The sequence below is a fragment of the Centruroides vittatus genome, unplaced genomic scaffold (assembly GCF_030686945.1).
Source record: "Centruroides vittatus isolate TY-2023 unplaced genomic scaffold, ASM3068694v2 scaffold_490, whole genome shotgun sequence".
In the NCBI taxonomy this organism is placed as follows: Eukaryota; Metazoa; Arthropoda; class Arachnida; order Scorpiones; family Buthidae; genus Centruroides; species Centruroides vittatus.
Genome location: NW_027122711.1, coordinates 866,404 through 887,346, shown reverse-complemented (window position 1 = coordinate 887,346; position 20,943 = coordinate 866,404). Strand labels below are relative to the sequence as shown.

The 20,943-nt window shown below is 24.0% G+C and overlaps 1 protein-coding gene across 1 annotated transcript in view; it reads right to left on the bottom strand.

The window, feature by feature from the left end:
• Nucleotides 1–20,685, bottom strand: part of LOC136989363 (lachesin-like) — a 214,318-nt gene extending 193,633 nt beyond the window's left edge. Inside the window, exon 1 of the mRNA XM_067287479.1 lies at nucleotides 20,446–20,685. The gene's annotated coding sequence lies outside the window, so the exon portion shown is untranslated. The remainder of the gene's footprint in view (nucleotides 1–20,445) is intronic.
• Nucleotides 20,686–20,943: the final 258 nt, after the last annotated feature.

Here is a 20,943-nt window from a genome sequence, read left to right as displayed (position 1 = left end):
TGACAAATAATGACAATAGCATAGCCTCAAATTACAAAAGATTAATTTAAACAAGTTGACAAGCAATCGCTCATCTTTTACTTTATTATATTCTTAGTAAATTTGTCTACGAATAAACATAATAAATTATTGTTAATATTATATTGTTTACTTATAGTAGATTGCTACTTGAAATCACATTCTATTTTTCAATTGAAAGCAATAAATAATCTGACGTAAATTCCGAATTGGAACCTTCAAATTTGTGTTTAAAATAACGTAAACGGATAAATACATATAAGTAATTTTTGGGCTGCATTTGAAAAAATTGTAGACCTATAAATTCTCATTAGATGTCTGTCTGTACTTCCTTACCTCGAGAACGGTGTTATATAGGTGAAAGTTGAGAACAGATAAAGAAAGCTGAGGGGCAAGCTGCCCCCGATTAATATTAACTATGTACGAACATCCGGTTTTAGACCAGACGTTACGCGATTTCAATTCAAATTTTTTCCCCAGAACGGACTTACATAGATGACCTGCATGACTCTGTTGTTATCAGGAAAAGTATGATGTACAGGGAGAAGACACTACTAATTTGAGATGGAGAGCATATATTTTAAATTAAATATATTAAAAATATGATTAAAAATTGCAGCCCAGCATTATGATGATATCATAGTAATTTTTGTCCGTTAAAAATGCATTTATAATATGCAAATTATTAAATATACGCTTAAAATAATCAGACTTAACTTACATTACAATACTTTGCACCAGACAACCGATAACCTTAAAGTGTATTTTCAATGAAAGTCTAATTACATACAAATAATTTATATATATATACATTTATAACGTGCAAATTATTAAATACATACTTAAAATCATTTAGAAAATATTAGTAAATATTTTTGGCAATTAAAACAGAACTGAAAGCATATATATATATATATATATATACTGAAAGCATATATATATATATATAATAATGCTAAAGCTAACAGTTTAAAATGTTACAACGATTAACAATATATCAAAGTTGACACTATAATCTGAAATCGTTATCCTGGAAGGAAAATAAAGAAGAAAAAATGATACTTTTAGTGGTCAACTTAAAGTACATATAAAGATTGGGTTTCAACAAAAAGAAATAGAAGCAAATGATGTCATTTATAACAAAAGTAGAGAAGAGTAGAAATAAAGTAGTTCTAATAGTGTGATAAATGTTTACTCAGTCACTCCGTCTCGCTTCGCTAAGAAAATACACTAAACCATGATTCTACTTTATAAGAAAACTAAAATTTACAGCGCCAGACAGACTGACAACCTTAAGGTGTATTTCTAATGAAAGTTCTAAATGCCAAGTATACGTATTGTACTTTATTGTTTTTACTAGTAGAATAGATGTATTAGTAGGTTGATAATATAAATGACTTGTGCCACATCTGGAGATGCTTACTAAGGGAATTGTTTTGACTATTAGAAAAGAACAAGATGGAAAATATTTCCATTTCTATAAAATATAACCCAGCGTTAATAATGTGAGATAAAAGAAATATTGGCTACACCTCCTATCGAATATTTATATGTACCTTTACTAAAACTACGTTGGAATACTTGAATTAAATGGAAATTATTTTGGAGAGTTTGTACACTGTGCGAACCAGGAAAAATATTTTGCCTTTGGGATGAAGAATTTTTTTTTAATATCTATTTTATTCCATTTTTTAAATTTGTATAATATATATACATATACTTATTTATTTAATTTACTTTGGGGAACGTTTATTATATATATATATATCCTACCTTTTCAAAGTTTAATCAAACAGAAAGGTAAAAGGTAAATGATGGAAACTTGTACAACAGTTACCGGCTTGTAAAACTACAAAATTTTCATTAATCTTACCTTTGGGCGCTTTATTCACTTTAATATTTTAAAGATATTTTTGTTTGTTTTATTTAAATTTTTAATATATTTAAAAAATAAAATAAATGAAAATTGTTTATACCCAGTAGCATAACTCGTGAAAATTAATATCTAGAAGTATATAAAAACGTTATATCTAGAGCAATAACTCATAATTTTCGCTTTAAATCAACGTAAAAAAATTACTTTTGATATTACAGATATTAATAAAAAAAATTAATTGATTAAGTTTCTTAATTAGAATTATTAAAAAATTCGAAATGTCAAAAGTCAAAAGTTTCATAAACGATATAAATCGACAAATTTCAATTACGAACGTCCAAACTCCGTTTAGATAAAAGACAACTTACTGATATTGTGTTTATTTTTACGGTCTGACAAATTCATTAAAATCTACCCAGTGATACCGAGCATCGTTTAGAGTTATGTCAAACTAATTACTAAATACTTTCATTGCAAGTGAAGCTTGTACAACGCACAAAACCGCTGACTAATGCGAATCTCAACAGTTATAACTAGTATGCGCTGCAGGAAGCATCGTTGATGGTAAACTGGGGCACTTTTCACCAGTGTCATTAGCAGAACCTTGCATAGTTCACAGGGTTTCCACCAGTGATGACGTGGACAATTTCTGACCCCGCAAGTTTATTGTTCAATGTATTGCTGCCAATACATTGTGTCCTCTTTAATTAACTAGTTTCGCAAACAGAGCTTAATTCAGTTAGAAAAGGGAAAACTAATTATCTATAAAGGATAGAATTTAGACGACTAAATTATTGGATAGTTTATATTTGAATGTTTCAATATCTTCGTATCGTTATAACTTATGACATATTTAATATATAATTATTAAAAATAAAAGATATTTATGCTAATGACGATTCTGTAAATTAATATTGAACTATATAAAAAAAACATATATAAAAACTCGTGTTTTATATTCTAATTTAAAATAATTGATATAAAATATATTATTATACAAATCAGCGTGTCGTAAAGCTTTAAAAAATCCAACAGTTGTATACATTTATAAGTTAAAATTAACTAAATAAATTAAGTTTAATGTCGTGTTAATGTTTAACCGTGTGAGAATGTAGTTTTATCCAAACAAACAAAAGAAAAAATGAATGTATTGCTTCAAAAATTGAATTATAAAGTAAAATAAAATACAAGACGAACATCGTCTTTATATTAAATTAATTAATATTTATACAATAATATATAAAATTTAAAAAAAATAAGATGTGACGATTCAGTGTAGATATTTTTCATTAATAAATTAATCAGCCAGAGGTTAAAATTTATTATTAGTTAAATATTTACAATATTACAAAAAAGAAACGAATATAAATTTTTAAATAAATTAATTTATATAAAAATTGACTTAAAAATTTTGTTATTTTTACTACTATTATGAGGTTTATAATATTAAAAAAATATATATTTGTATTTGTTTATTTACTAAGCTATAATTTTATTTATGATTTTAATATTTAAAACACATCAAAATAATAAATAATATATGTATTTTATCTTTTTATAATAATAATAATAATAATAAAATTATTAAAACAAATAGAAAATATAATTTAATTTATTACAATTTTTACAGAAATAATAATAATAATATACATTTTTTCGAAAAAATTGATTAAGTTTGTTTATCGAAAATTTGTTTCATTATTTAGGGAAATATATATATATATATATATTTTATAAATAAATAATTGAATTTTTATGTATTAAAAGGTATTTTTTTTGGATGATGAAAGGAAATGAAGTCTTCGTTTTATAGCAACAAATATAGATGAAGGATGCTTATTAGTGTAAGGCAGATATAGAACATTAGGTAAAGCAGAGTCTCCCTCTCGTAAAGCATTAACAAATAGCAGATGTACGATATGTTATGTGATGAGAATTCTGAATTAAAGCAAATTTAACAGATGTTTGAAAGATTAAAGTTCTCATAGGATGTCTAAACTTGTATGATACTTGTAATTATTAATGTAAATAGTGAATGACGATTTTGATAGAAAATTAATAAATTATATTCAATTAAAACGTAATCTTATTAAATATTTAGTAATAACATTAAGACGTGTTCGAATATTTATTTTATTTTATAAATTTTAACTCTTCAATTTTCATTAAAATTGTGGAAAAGTTTTGATTGATGAATGTTATTGTTGTATCAAAACTTAAGTTTTATTTATTAATTTTTTAAATAAAGTTGTAAATTTAATTAAATTAATTATAAATGTCATTTTAAGCGATTAATTTGCATTGAAATTTTGAAAATATTTGAATATATTTTCAATTTTTCTTGGAACCTTCGTGTTTAGTTTATAACTTAGCTCATGTAAAATATGCTAATTTACAATTGCTGAAAAATCGAATTTTATACTAAAATTTTGCAAAATTTTATCCCGATTTTGCATAAATATCTAGTTTTTCAATCCATATCTATATTACAATTCAATAAAATCATCATCATTCTTCCAAATCTGACAACGTATATTGCTGCAAAACTTCTCTTATAAGGTCTATAACATCTATTGCAAAGTATATAAATAAAATTTGACGTGATGTTAAACATTTTGGAGATGTTAGATGTCACGACTTCAACTATTTCCTTCCAATATTCCTTCTTGGAGACGGTTATTTCCCTTCTCAAGTCAACAATACAGTTTGGGTAAATATATATATCCACAAAGAGTTGAGGATTTTTCTCCATAAATGGAAAATGACGAGTAGAAAAGTTGAGAGTTGAGAAATGCAAGAAAAGAAGGATTCGCATCTGCTAGCAACCGATTAGAACCTCCGTCACCATACCTTATACCTGAACATAACAGCTCTACTATTGGGAATAGGCAATCGATCAAAAGAAAGATCTGACAGCGGAACTCCAACATCTTATAGAAAGTTCACCTTTCTTGCCCATACTCTAATAGATTTTGACGTAAGAGGAAGTGATTTATGTGTGAAATCTTCGATATTTATTAGATTCAAATGGAATGAATTAAATTTAATAATAAAGATAAATTAACTAATAAAGTAGAACAGAACTACTCGAAGTGAATATTGATTCTCGATTGATTGATAAAAATGTTTAAAGCTTCTTTGAATTTTTGACATTAATAGAGAATGATTCAATGATTTTTTTTTATCCTAAAATAAAATTTTTTAAAAATTTATTTGGATAGGAATTAAAATCGTAAATCAAAGTAAATACTTTTAAAAAAATAAGTAAATCTTTTAGGTTAAAGCAATCTTTTGATATCCTTTGTAAAGTCACAAAAAAAGGAAAAAAATTTATAATAAATTTTTGAAAGAAATTTTCTTTTTTTTTGTAAGAAGTTTGCTGTTTAAATAGAGGGAGAAATAAGTTTTTACGTTAAAAAAACATTAAATTTTTGTCCGTTTTTTTACGTTATAATCTAGTATTAAGCCAAGAGAAAGATAACAAAACGGTTACGGTGTAAGATATCGAAATAATGATATAAAATAACTAAGGTAATCCCTTAAAAAAATTGAAATAGTAAGTTGCGTGAAGATAAACTTATATTACAGTAATAGGAATTTACGACAATGTTTTACACGTTACACAAAAGCGATAATTCGCGTGTCGGAAATAGGTTCACCTGAGGCAATGAGTGCTTTTATGCATAACATAGTAGAAAAGTACTTTATTGAAGCGAAAAGTAACAAAGTTGAAGCACTTAACAATGACTTTTAAGAGATTAATGACATAGAGGAGAAAGTTTAGTTGTGCTACTCTTTGTCTAATTATAGCCATTTAATTTGTTTGCAGAGAATGACACATGAAAAGGTGCAGTAGAAAACTTCATCCCTTACTTGATTAAATGTGCTATGACCAGATTCACAGCCAATTTGTAACAAGACAAAAACTAATTGGACACTGTCGTACGAAGCACCTGGTCTCTGAGATATTTTTCATCAGTTCATTAAAGCAGATCAATTGAAGTAAAGAAATGAACGGGAGATAAAAATAAAGAAGGGGGAAAAAGTGAAAAGAAAAAATTAATTCACTTTCCATTCTACTCTTTTCTTCAATCGAAATAAAATTTTATAAAAGAAACCAATTACTAGAGTTTTATCACTTTAGACGTAACTCTCTGTTATTCTTTCTCGATGTGGATTTTATGTGATTAAAATGTTCTTTCTAAATTAGCTAAAGATATAAGTAATTACAGAAAAAAAAAAAAAAAAAACTTTTCTTAACGTTTCAATATGTCGTTTGCATCTGATATCATATTGAAAAGCGGAGAAAAAAATTTATTTTTATTACAATTTTAAACAGAATAAAATTCAATTTTATGCGCTACTTTTACAGTTTTTATGTTTATGTGTACATATATAATTGTTTGCAAAGTTTTATCATCTAATTGTGTGTTTAATGTTAAATTTATTGTTATTATATCAAAACTAATCTAAACAGCATTTAATTTATTTTTATTAATAAATTAATCGGACTTTATTAAATACGAAATCATAATATTATAAGAAAAATTACAACTTGAAACATTGTGGCTGATGATAAACAATTGAGGCATTGTATATCGAATTTCTTTAAGAAAAAAAATGTGCTGAAAGACTATTTCAATCGATATTAATTTTCAAAATAAAATATTTTATATAACAATATTGTTGTTATAAAAGGCAGGAAAAAGTTTTCTTTTACGGTATAGATAAAAATACGAATGTCTGAACAGTTCACATCAATGGCAATGCTTTCTTGTAAAAGGGAGAGAATTGCTAGAGATGGAATCACGCAATACCTGTCAAAGTATGGGAAAACAGCAGGTTTTCAGATACACTGTATTTCAGTTGGCCGCATAATTGCTTTCTACATCTCCTGGGACATCTTTCACGCCTTTCTTTCATGTTCATTTTGTTGCTTGAGGCAAAAATGTCCTAAAATTAATGGATGAGTTTGTATTATGTTTCCTTGTACATTACTGTACACTAATAATAGCTTGTAACGATGCTGAATTATTCTCATTGATAAATTTATTTAAATAAAACTTTTAAATGTAAATTAAATGTTTTAATAAATTACATACGTTTGATAATGGTTTACAATGTAGAAAAATCTTTATAATATAATAATTTCTTACCGCATAAATTAAGCAGGACTTATATTAAAGAGAGAAGAACGTAAACGTGTATAATATGTAGATAAATTATTAAAGTACTTTATATGTGATGTTAAATATAGTAAAACTATAATTTGCAAGCTCACTATGCAAGAAAAACATAAAACTATTGCACAGATGTGTATGATAAATGCATACAACCATAAAATATATATAATATAGAATTATATATAAGGCCACAAATAAATTTTATAAAACTATACGCCAATTTGAGAAGAGGAATTTGTGATAATCTTAAAATCTTACTCATTGATAAATTATGAAAGATACAAATATCTTCTAAGATAAATACATGTGTTTTACGTAATCTTTCACGTCTTTTCTAGATATATAAGAATGTACAAGACCTATAACTTTTATACGAGATTTCATTTATCTTACAGATGCAACAAATAGTCATACAAACAGAAAAAATATAATTTACGAAGCTTCATTAAAGATAGAATCATTGTACAATAAAAATAAAATATTTCTCCAATTTTTATCTCGAGATTTATATTAAAAAAATGAAAATTAGAAATTAATTGTAATTAGAAATAATAATAATAATAAAAACTTATACGTTTTATATATATATATATATAACAAGTTACTTTTATCACGATTCACAGAAACAAGTCATAAAGTAAACAGATAAAGTTTGAATTCATAGTCCGGTAAGTAGAACATTGTCGTGATCTTCAAGCTTTAGAAGTTGTCGAAAACAAACAGAAATTTTCTACTGTTTTATCGAACGTTCTGTCGACAGTCTGACGCTGTCTAGTTAAGCCGATGTGGAAGAGAAAATGAAGAAAAAAAAGAAAAAAACAAAAAAAAAAAAAAAAAAGAAAACGAACCCAAGTTTGAAATTCTGCCAATTTCATTCTCTACTCTCTTCTTTTTTAGTTTTATTTCTTAGTTTTCTATATAGTTTTTTTAAATATATATTTTAAGTTATTTTTTCTTGTGACTTCGTTAATTCCACCTTAAAACTCCCAATGTTTGATTGCTTAAGTTGGGCCATTCACACGCAACAAACTCGTTTTGCTTATAAACCTTGCACACCCTCGAAAAATATAAAAAGAAATTTTACTTATTTATTAATTTATTTGTGCTATTTATATAATTTATTATTATTATTTTTATAATAAAATATATATATATATATTATTCGAAATTTTTTATTTAGTTACTTAATTATATTTGCCTGCTTTTTAAGTATATGTATATATTTTTTTTAATTTTCATATTTTAGTCGGTAATTAAAAACAATAAATGACTTATTTACTTAAAATAATTTGATTATTGTTTAATTTTGTTTACTTTTTACAATTATTATATAAATTAAAATTGGAATTTAATTCTTAAAATTTAATTATTTTTCTTAAAACTTTTTTTCATTTAATTTAAATTTAATATTTTTAAATAATTTGTTTACGTAAAGTAAATAAATAAATATGTTTATATTAAAATTTTTCTAATTTAAAAAATAAATAAATAAATAAATAAATACATTTATATTTTTATTAATTAGGTTATTAATTATTAAAATTTTTAAATAATTAATTAAAAATTTTTATTTCTTCTTTAAAAAAGTAAAAGAAGGCAAGAAAAATTTTAATTTAATAATAATAATAAATAAAAAAAATACAGAGAAATATTTGATATTCTGTTGTAGATAATACCACTTCGGTATATATTTAAGAAAATTTAATCCTTTCTAATAGGATATTTAATTCAATTTTATTTAAACTGGATCATTTTGTTCGAAATTAAATTAACATCATCGACATTGCTATAAGCTTTAGTAAAAAGGGTTCATCTTTCAGTTGAAATAATTATTTTTCGACGCGAAAAGAAGCTTTTTTTTAACATTTTTCTACAAATTTTACAGATTAAAACTTTCAAAATTTATATAAAATAGTAATTTTTTTTATTTTTATAATTTTTTTCTATCAGATTTATTCCGTTTTGTATTGTACAGTACATTCAGAAGATGCAGTGTGACGATGGAGAGATGATTATTTGTTCTATTGTTCTATGTATTTAATTGTTAATTTAAATTAAAAATTATAATAATATATAATATATATACTATATATATATATATATATATATTGCGTTTAAACCTGATAATAATAAGTTATTGCGATAGTTTTCAACTGATAAATGGAGAAGTGAAAGTGGTTGTCAACAGCTGTTTCAACAAAGTTTGTTCAAACTTTAAACCATTGGAACAGTCCCGAAGTATCGAACATTTTCAATCATCTTTCTCTTTTTTTTATTTTTAAAATTAAATTTAAATTAATTTACCTTTTTCTAAATATATTTTCTTTCTAATTTTAATGATTTATTTTCGACAGAATGTTCAAAATATAATGCAAATGAGACAGAAGTTTTTTCCCACTTAACTTTAATCGATTTTTCAATAGTTGTAAACTATAATTAAAATTATTTAAATATATTTTATTAATTACATAATTGATTTTTCAAGTTTTTAACTTGAAAATTCTTTAAAATATTACTATATATATATATATATATATATATATATAAAAGTTTTAATGACATATAACTGAAGAACTTGTAAGAATTGCTAAATCTTACTTGGTATAAGGTCTTAACTCATAAAAAAATAAATAAAATATTAAATATATATTAAAAAATTCAATGCCATTAAGGTAACAAATAACATCGTTAACATTAATTACTTATAAACACAGTTATAAAGGGGAAAAAATGATTAAAAATCATATTGCACTTTGTATAATAAATAAATTAAACCCATTTAATATAAAATCAATAATAATTTGCACATAAAAATATTTTATGGAAAAAAAAATCATTTTTTTCCTCGTTTTATTTTGCTTGGTTTAAAAATAAAATTAATAGTTTACTTGCGAGAGTATAGTGTTTACTCTGCAAATCACCTTCTCCCTTGTTAATGAGGGAGCAGCTTATTTAAATTTTATCCTAACCACTAATTTGAATACATAAATACAGTGCATGATTTAAGAAAATGATCTTTTTTTTTTTAATGCATAAAAATCTTGATTACTCTTAGAAAGATATTGATGATACTTTGGATACTTTATTCCACCCTACCTGCTAATTTTGTAGTTAAAATGAAGAAAAAATTAATCAAAGATTTCATTAAGACCATTAGATTATATTTATGAATTGAAGTATCATTTTTTATCTATAAATTTATAAGAAAATTGATTGTAGTAGCTTATATTAAACTGTAATATTAATAATTATTTTAATAATTAGTTTAATTTCTTTATTTATTTATTTTATTATCACTTAATATGTATAAATTATAACAAGAAGTAAACTAAAATAAATTTGTTTTCTTTTTTCTTTCTTGTTTGGTTGCCTGAAACCGTACGATAGTTTTTCCTTTTGTAATAACAACCCTTATGTTGCGAAACTAGACACATTTTTGCTGATTGGGATTAAAGGAAGCTATACTATAAAGCTTCACTTGATGTAGTTTTTCTGTTATTTTTGTTACCAAAGAAACGTTGGATACTCACCTATATAATAAAAGCTGACATGGCGAGAAACAAGCATTAAATGTACTAATATATTGTTTTGTTTTTTTATTCTATACCTTACTAATGTTAATTTCTTAATAAAAAAAACAATAAACGCAGAAATTTAATTATGTTTACTAGATTAACGTTAACTTAACGCTTTTAAAAAAAAAAAAAAAAAAAAAAAAAATGCGGGACTATATTTATGTTTACACATTCTATTCATCTTGTTTCTATAGGAGAGAAAAACAAGAACTCATAAGAAAAACAAATATTATTGATGATATTGCATCATAGTAATGGTAGATATGAACACGAACGGAGGTAAGCAAGAAAAGTTTTCGATATGAGAATCAGATTGAAGGATATTTCGCTTCAGTTGTTACAGTTTTGTGATAACGACGGTATGGCGCCCGTCTACTTTTAAAAACAAAACATCAATTCCCTCATGTTATTATGAAAATTGTAATCATAAGATGGAAGAAAATCATTTTGAAACCAATAAGACGCTTTTATACATATCAAGATATCAAATCTGATACAAGAGATGTTCTGTTAAAGTAGTGTATTGATTATTTGTATTCTTGAGTATAAAGTGAGGATCTATCAAACTGTAGACTTTTAAAGCATCTCTTTTACTTTTTTTTTTTTTTTAAAAAATTTTACTTTATTTTTTTTATTTTTAACAGTATAAGTATTTTATTTTTAACTTGTTTTTGCTTTTTTTTTATTATCTACAAGAAATTTTACTATCGTGTTTTATGTTTTGTCGTTCATATAAATTGTTAACATATTTTTAGATAACGTTCCATTCGTCATGTAAAACATTTCGTTATTGCTACAACTATAAAAAAAATTCAATTTTATGACTTATATAAAAATAAATTAAATTAAATACTTAACCAACGAGTTTCTATATATTTATACAGGAAAGAAGCCAAATTTTCTTTACAGTCAATAACGTTAAAAATTACATATATATACATACATATATATATATATATATCAAAAATATATATTTTATTCATTAATATATTACTTTTTGTTAAACTTTTATGCCATAAAACCGTAAGATATTTTATAGTTATGGCCTTATAAAAATCTTTGATGAGTCACTCAGTAAAATTTATCGTTGAAATGTTCAATATAAGGTCTTCATACATAAATTTTCATATGTAACTTCGACATGTTAAACTTTATAATTACTAAATATAAAGGGGAAAAAAATGTAAAAAGCATAAAATTATTTAAAATTTTTACTAGTTTTAAGCCATAAAATATATTATATTCTATATTTTAACGTATGTTATTGTCAATGTGCAGTAAAATCAGTAAATATTTTTTAAAGGTTGTGATATAATTAAAAGATGTTACTGTTACTTCTATACGATATGATAAAATTCCTTTTCCTATTCTTGACTTGCAATTCGAACAGTTTACTACAATAAGAACATAAATACAACTTGCTATTGACTATCATCTAAAGTAGTCACATACAGTATCCATTACTCTCAAAGTAGTCGTATTTTTACAGAAAGAAGAAGGAAAAAAATAGTTGTAAATGTTATAAGATACTTCGATTAGTTCTAGAAAAAGCTGTTTATTATATATCTTAAAAGTATATAAAGTTTTAAAGATAATCAAACAATTTTTCTTTAAAAGGTAAGCTTAAATTGTTTTCTTTTATTTTTATTATTTTATAAGAAGATTTATTTACTATTATTTTTTTTTATTCTTTTAAATAATAAACATAAAATTTACTAAAGAAGAATCTTACATCGTTATAAATTAATTTTTACTTTTTAAACTTTACTTTTAGTTATTAAAATATAAAATAATCATGAAATAAAACTAAATTGTTGTATATATTTAAACAAAAATTTCTTTACATACTAAAAACTTTATTTAATTTTAATTTATTTAAAACATTTTAGATATACATTATAAATATTTTATGTTTGTTTATAATTATCATTATAATTTCATATCAAACTAAATTAATTATAATATTCTAATGCATCCTAATTATATGTTTAATTAATTAAATTATAATACTATAATTTATTATAATTTTATTCTCTTAAATTACAATTTTTTAATGCGAATTTCCTTTATATATATATATAACCCTTTATTATTAGTAAAAATCGATTTTAAAATTTACCTTATACACACATTAATTATTAAAAAGTTTCTAAATTCGTTAACTACATTTTAAAAGCCAACAAAGGATATCAAAAGAAAATTCTAACTGCACTAATCTAATTTCGTAATGAGCAGGATATAGTTAAAAATAACATAGAGCAGTATTTATAAAGGAGAAAAATTTAACCTTGCAAATAAAAGAAATGTTATCTTTCCAGAAAATTTTCTGTTGGAGGTATAGTTGGAATTCTATATATATATATGTAAAAAATAAATTAATATGTAAAAAATAAGTTAATTTAATTTTGACAGTTCCACCTCACCACATGTCTGACAAACACAATCTTGATTGTCTAATCGATTCATTAAGGTCTATATATAACTGACTAATCAGTACTAGGAATCTAGATAGCTTAATGTGTCCGGAAATTCGTGCAAGTTACCACCCTAAAAATAATAATGATTCTTATATTGACGATGAGAATATTCGGAAAAATGTGGAAAATAGTCCACTTACTTCATTAAGCGTACGCTTCTTATATAAAATTTTCTATTAATAAATCATATTTGATGGTTTTAATTGTTATGTTAATTGTTAGAATCTTCTATTATTGTTATGAATTTTAACGCTATAATAATATTGGTATACATAATGAGCATCACTTTAAGCTGCTTTTGGTCGAATGAATGACCAACTCATTAGTGAATGTTTAAATATCCTTAAAGTTTAAATTTACAAAATTATTATTTAAGTAAAGGCATGCGAGTGAATACAATTTTATTTTATTTAAAATTAATTTACAAAAATATTAAAATTATATTTATTTATACAAGGTTTATGTGTATCAGTATATAGACACACAGTTTATTAAAGTATATTTATAAGTTATGAATTATTTTATATACTAGGGGAAAATGGTATGGTTTAAATTTATTATAGTAATATAGTTTTATAAGTTTAAAAAATTTCAATATTTTTGCTTAATTTTTCAAAATGTTCTCCTTTCAGTGATGTTAGAATAGAACAATACATTGCATCAATATGTTGAAAACGTTGATTTTAAGATAAACAAATAATTCTACTTAATTAATTAGTTAGAATTAAATAAAACTTTTTTAAATATGTGAATATTATTTTACTTCCTTGCAATTAAAAGAAAAAAAATATATCTAAAGAATATCGAGTCACGTTTCCAGCAGGAGAGTCCGGATTCGATTCTCGCCTGAAAGATTTCTGCTACTTCATGTTATTAAGTACGAGAAAGATCGTTCAATGGAAAAATCTTTAGTCAATAAAGTTACATTTTACATGTTAAAATTTTTATTTTCATAAGTTTTAAACTTATTTTACTAATTAACTTTATTTTAAAACAAAAGTTCTGAGAATTTTTTAAATACGACTAAAAGATTTTTTTAGATTTAACACACCAAAATCAAATTATATTTTTTTATTTTGCACAAATTTTTTTTAAAAAATACAAGAAATATCATAAAGTCCTTGATTAGTTACTTAAATTTTTTTTTTCTTTTTTTCAATTAGAAAACTTATTTTTATAAAGAAAAGAAAAAAAAATACCTTATATTGCAAGTTACTATAACATTTTAGAAAAATTAAAAAAATAATTATACTATTTTTTAATTATAATTATAATTTTTTTGAATGTTAAAAAATTAAATTTTAGTTAATATTATTAACATTTGTGTAATTATAATTAACTAAAAACAAAACTTCTTATAAAGACATCTTTTTATTTTTATTTTCTAACCTCAGTTTTATTCCAAGAAAAACTAAATTAAAAATAAAAATATAAAGAATTAAAAAAAAAAGAAATCTTTTTAAAATAATAATAAATAATTTTATTACCATTTTATATCTTAAAAATAAAATAATAATAAATAAATAAATAAATTCAAGAATTTTATAATTAAATCATTCAAAATGTATAAAGAAAAATAAAAAAAATTACGTTTTTAGATTAAAATTTATAATTTTTTTTTAATATATTTATGTGTATATGTGTATATAAGAAGTTCTGTTAACTAAAATATATACTTCTTTATTCCATTAAAAAAAAATTTAATGAATATCTTATAAAGTAATAAAATGGAACAATTTAAAAGTTTTGCTATTCAGTAGACTTTATAAAAGATTGTCTTTACTCCCTTTCTAATATTTTATCGAAACTTCTACACTCACGAACGACTCTTGCTAGTCATTGACCGTAAAACAAAATCGAAATTATGGATTTTGGTTCAACCTTTTATATACTTTATCTTTGGTAGTAAGATCGATTTTGACATTTAAAAAAATTTAAAATATATATATATACATATATAAATGTATACTGTATATATCATAAGGTATAATTACAGGGCATATATATTTATATAAATATATTCTTTCCTGTAATTAAATTTAAGTAAATGTCGTGAGAGAAGAAATCAATTTAAATGATTAAAAAAATAGTATAATACGTTTATAAAACAATAAATAGCAATTAGACAATATAAAAAAAAGATTTATTGATAGTGAATTTACATTAGGAACACGTAATTCTAAATAATTAAAACGTTTATTTTTCATTGTTACTGAGGGTTGGTAACACTCTGAAAATCGTTTATTTTCAGGCATTTCAACTGAATAAATAAATAATATATAATTATTTTACGTAATTAAAAGTCATTTTAAAAACGATTATAAACAAGGAATTTGTGTTTTTAATATAATAAATTAATTAAAAGTTAAAATTTATATAAAAATCTGTGGAAAAAAAACGATATCTCTGTTTTCGTTCAAAATAAATAAATAAAATTCACGAAAATATGTCCGCTGTATAGAGGTGTGTCCGTTATAGGAAGGTCGGTTGTATTTATGCAGTATATAATCGAACAACGCAATTTATTACGAATTAATTTTAATAAATGTAATTTAAATTTTAATCCTAATATTTAAATTAATAAATTTATTTAAACTGAATAGAGAAAAAATCGTTTTTAAAAAAAAGGAAGTGATCTCATTTGACTTTTAGCAAGTTATAAATAACTGACAATTGTTACATAAAGTCATCATTCATGAATCCCATTGTAACATAATACTTTAAAAAAATATTTTTAGTGTTATATAAAATATGATTTTTGTATAGTTAATTTTTATAACCCCTTCAACATTTTTTTTGTGAAGTTATTTTTAGCTTATTGAATAAAACTAAATAAAATATTTTTCTTTAAATAAATGAAAAAAAAATAAATAAATCAACAAAATAAAATAAATCTATAAATTTTTGTTAATGGTTTTTAGTAAAAAAAAAATTACAGAAAAACACATCAATCATATACTGTACAACTTATTAAAAAATAAATTATTTAATTTTATAAAGTAGCTTAGCGAGTAATAAATTTAAATTTAATTTAATCAATTTTTACTTACTTTCTAGATTAAAAATTAAATACGTATTTTCTATATTTACGACTTTAAATTAAGCCGTTTATAATCGATTCTTCTGATAAGCAGATTGACGAATGCAGTCAAACTTCGATTTAGTGTCCCCCGAAATAGCGCCACTCTAGTAAAGCGCCAATGGATATTTATATCCGAATCTTCTTTATAATGCAGAACTTTTTAAGTTTTTAAATGTACAATTTTGCATTGCAAATACATTGTTATTATCAAATTATGTGACTTTTCAAATCTTCAAATTCGTGTATACAACCTTACTATATGTAAATCTTATTCGAAGTACTTCAATTTAGCGTTACACTCGATTTAGTATCGATTTCAGAGGCAGTGAGTGGCGTTAAATCGAGATTTAATCGTAATGTGTAATATAAAGTGGAGGAAAGAAGATAAAAGTTATGTCTAAACAATGGTCTACAAAGGACGATTATAATTTAAAATAAAAGTAAAAAAAAGTTAATTGAGATGCGTTTTATAATAAATTTAACTATATAATTAAGTATTTTATAAATTACTTAAATGAGTTATAAGATAAATGTGATATAAAATATGAGATACTGGACGTAAACAAGCAATTATAAGTAAATAAACATTACCATATGTGATATATTTAAATACGTAATAAATGAAAGAAGAGTTAAATCTTGTAAACAACAAAGTCTAGGAAATTTTCCACTGTTAAATGTAAACAAATATACATAAAATATTTTTCAAACAGAACTGGAATGAAGAATAATTTAAGTTTCGTGATATAAACAAGTAGCATTATTTAAGTAATATTAGAGAACTCATAAGAGAACAAGACTAAAGAAATCAGTGAAATTGTCTAGTCTCATAAAGAAAACAAAGAATAATTCTTCTAAAAATATAAAAATGGAAAATATCTTCATAAATTTCTTTACAAAACACATTTTACTATAAATTTTAGATAAGATTTTTAATTCAAATCTTACTTTTTATTATAGTTTACACATATATAAAAATATCATTTACACTTTATTATTATTATTTTTATAAACTCGATAAAATATTATTTTAAATTCGACGAATATTCTGTTTAATTTTCTTATTTAAACTACAAACTTGAACTTATATATAGTTTATAGAGCTAATATATAATTTATATGTTTACTATCGGTTTACCTATATCAGGTATAACCTTATTTGTACGTTAATATATAGGCTACAAATATTAAATGCACTGTAGAATTACCGCAAAGTACATAATACAGAATAGTTAAATATGCTATATTATACATTACTTAGATTAAAGTAAACATTTTCTAAAGTAATTAAAGTAAAATAATGTTTAAAAATTTAATACAATTTCATAAAAACAAACTTCGAATAAATCATTTTTTTACATTAATTACGCCTTTAACATTCCAAAAATTGAAGAGAATTAAAAAAAAATGATAACTAAGTACGGTTTCAGATTACTCGGTTTTTATATCGTAACATTATATAATTAATAAATTATGTTAAACATCTCATCAATAAACTTGTCAAGGTATTCTAGTTGTATAAGAATGTTAAAGATGAAAACCGTAAGATGTCACCTGTTCCAGTTACAGTATATAGAGCAAAGAAACGAGTATGACAGTGATCAACTGTACATCTCTGCAGGAATTGAATTCAAAACTCAAAACCACATATCTCATAGAAGAGAGTAAGTGCACCTCCATTGAACCAAATTGTGGTGGTGGCGAGAGTAATACTTCAAGTAGAGAAAAACTTAGAGAACGAAATGAATGTTCTTTTTATAGATGACCGGTCCTGGTGCAGCTGCCCGTTTCTGTAGTGTGGTGCATTCTTCCTAGATCGGAACTTCTTTCTTCTTTCTAAACATTTCTTGGCATATGCCAAAAGGCGTTCCAGTGATTCGTTGCCAGTACATATTGAGCAATGTCCCTTGTTGTTTTAACTATGTCAAGATGTTTTAAAAACGTATTTTTGGATAGCTGAGATTTTTATTTATAATATATATATATATATATATATATATGTGTGTGTGTGTTACTTATAGTATTATAAATGTATCAGGAAAAAAAAATTCTAAAATTTAACATAGTCAATAGTTAAATCGACTTTATTTGCATTCTTTAAACATTCGGCAGGAAATTGAATGGAGAAAGTTAATACAGCGTTACTGTTTTCATGATTATTCTACTTAATTACATTTCCTGTTTGGAATACTTAAAGAACCGTTTCTATTAAGTTCTTCAAAAGATGAGTTTAACTAGAAATTCTCATTTTCATAAAGAACTTTTGCTACTTAGAAACAATCAAGGAAATTAAATGTTGGAAGTAGAATAAACGTGTATATATATATATATGTAATCAAAAGAAAAAACTAACAAATAGGCCTTTGGGATATTCAGTTTGAATGGTAATAGTGTGTAGTCTTTCCAGTACTGCTTGATCGATAGCCAAGATGCATAGCGACATTGCGGTCAACCTCCTGTTAGAAAGAACAAGCTTTCCGGTTAAGGGAAATATCCAGAATGCACACTTCTCATTGCCTCCCAATTTATCTCTCAACCGGATCTTAAAATTTTCTGTTGTCTATAAATACACGGAGCATTAGTCATAACTGCGTTGATACATCGCTGTGTAAGGCTACCGAAACGATCCAACGTGATATTGAACAGTACAGATAATGAAACGACCGATCCTGATTGGCCAATCGATTAATCGATTACCTTTTAGTAATTGAGTATTAGCAAATAAGGGAGAAGAGTGTTTTTATTATACGAAAAGAAGCATCACTCATTCACTGAATAAACTAAAACCGAGTAACTCCTACTCATCAGGTAAATATCACAAATGGGTTGTGACGTAAATGCACAGGTCATTTAAATACTATTCAATAATTTCCTTTTAGCAGTCAGAAGTGTAGTACCTGGAAGCATGCCAGACACATTACAATGCTGAAGGTAAAAGTTGTACCGTTACAAATCCTCATTCTTTCCAATTAAAACAATTGCCTAACTACAAAATATCGCCAATTGTGAAAAGAAAAATAATTTCCGAAAAATCGTAGATAAAACACCAATTACGTGAAAATTTTTCAAAAAAATAAAAAATAAATAAATAAAAATATCTTCTCTTTTATTCCGTGTTTTAGTTTGAATACTTTACTACGTGGCAGGAATGTAAAATAGCGAAGTTTGACAGTTAAGAGCGCGTGATATGGTCAATGTCGATTCACCTAACGCCTCTTACCATTAACGTAAAGAAACTAAATTTTCCCTATTTATATACATATATAACATATATTTTTAATCAAATTGACTGTGGTCATTCACCTTTTGTTAACAAGCAATAAAAAAATAACAGGTATTGTGTCAACAATGAAGCGTGTTGAAATGAAAGTGGCGAGGTGGTTGTCTGCACTTGCCTTTTAAGTATTAATCGCTATAACTTTATAGAGAGAAGAGGAGGAGGGAAAAAAAATCGATCAAAATTAAAATATAGCGTGTATATTTATATTTTAAAAACATAAATATTATACTATAGTGTCACTTATAAATTTACTGAATATTTAAATGCAATTTATCTTCTCTTTAGCTATGATAATTACTAGCAATGATTAAAATTTTCGTTTGATAATGATGTTAACACACATTTGACTAAATCATTTCTGCTTAATTGCTGAATAACAAACATCGAAATATGTTTCATGTAAAATTCATAAAATATTTTATAACCATAAATCTTTACAGACATAATATATATATATATATTTATTTATTTTTTATCATTGAAAATAAAACGTTCGAGCGTAAAATGTTAATGCGTGTGAATAAACTACACTTAAAATATTTTTAAACTTTGCGTAGAGGAAAGTTAGATAATTGTTTTACATCATGTTATTTTAACATTATCATTTGCATTAATTTATAAATAATAACTTCTCTATTTTATTTTATTATATATATTTTTTCCAACTTCTATTTCTGTTAAACTATTAGATTTTGAAACTAACTACACCATAAATACTAAGTGGCACGCAATGGTAATTTTATATTCTCGAAAAGATTAAAATTTTAATTATGTCTGGGTTTAAAAAAACAAAAAAAAAATGTTTTGTTTTACAATAAACTTTCTTCCCAACCAATTTAAATTTATCAACGCTTTAACAAAGAAATAAACATGTTTATTTAACTGTTAAAATTTATAATAAAATATATATATATATATATAATAATGTAAGTAGAGTTAAAAGAGTTATCTCACCTGAATTACGTATTGAATATTAGAATCCTTCAACCACAACAATAAGTAAAACCCTATTAAACAAGTGCGATCTGTTCGATAACCCTACACAATTGCAGCTGTGTGATGAGAGTGTGAAGTCTCCACCACCTGGTAATGATAACAATATACAGAAAGTATAGAAGTGCTGTACGACAATATGATAGTGAAAATAGTCCTACAGCATCGCCAGCTTCGTCTGCTAGTGCATGTCACACAGTAGAAGCTTTACCAGAAGGAGGCAGACGACGTCATCTAGCGGTGGCTACGTAACGATGTAGAAAGCATCGAACTTGTATATTCCTCTCTCCTGTATACATTTAAAACTATTCATTTTTATGTTATTTATGGCAATATCTACAGATTGGAAGCGTGATAAATTATATTCTACTATAACAATACGGCGATGTTTATGTTAGAAAAATCTCTTTTAAAAATTTTAACAATAAAAATTGTTGATTTTGTTACTCTTCTTTTATG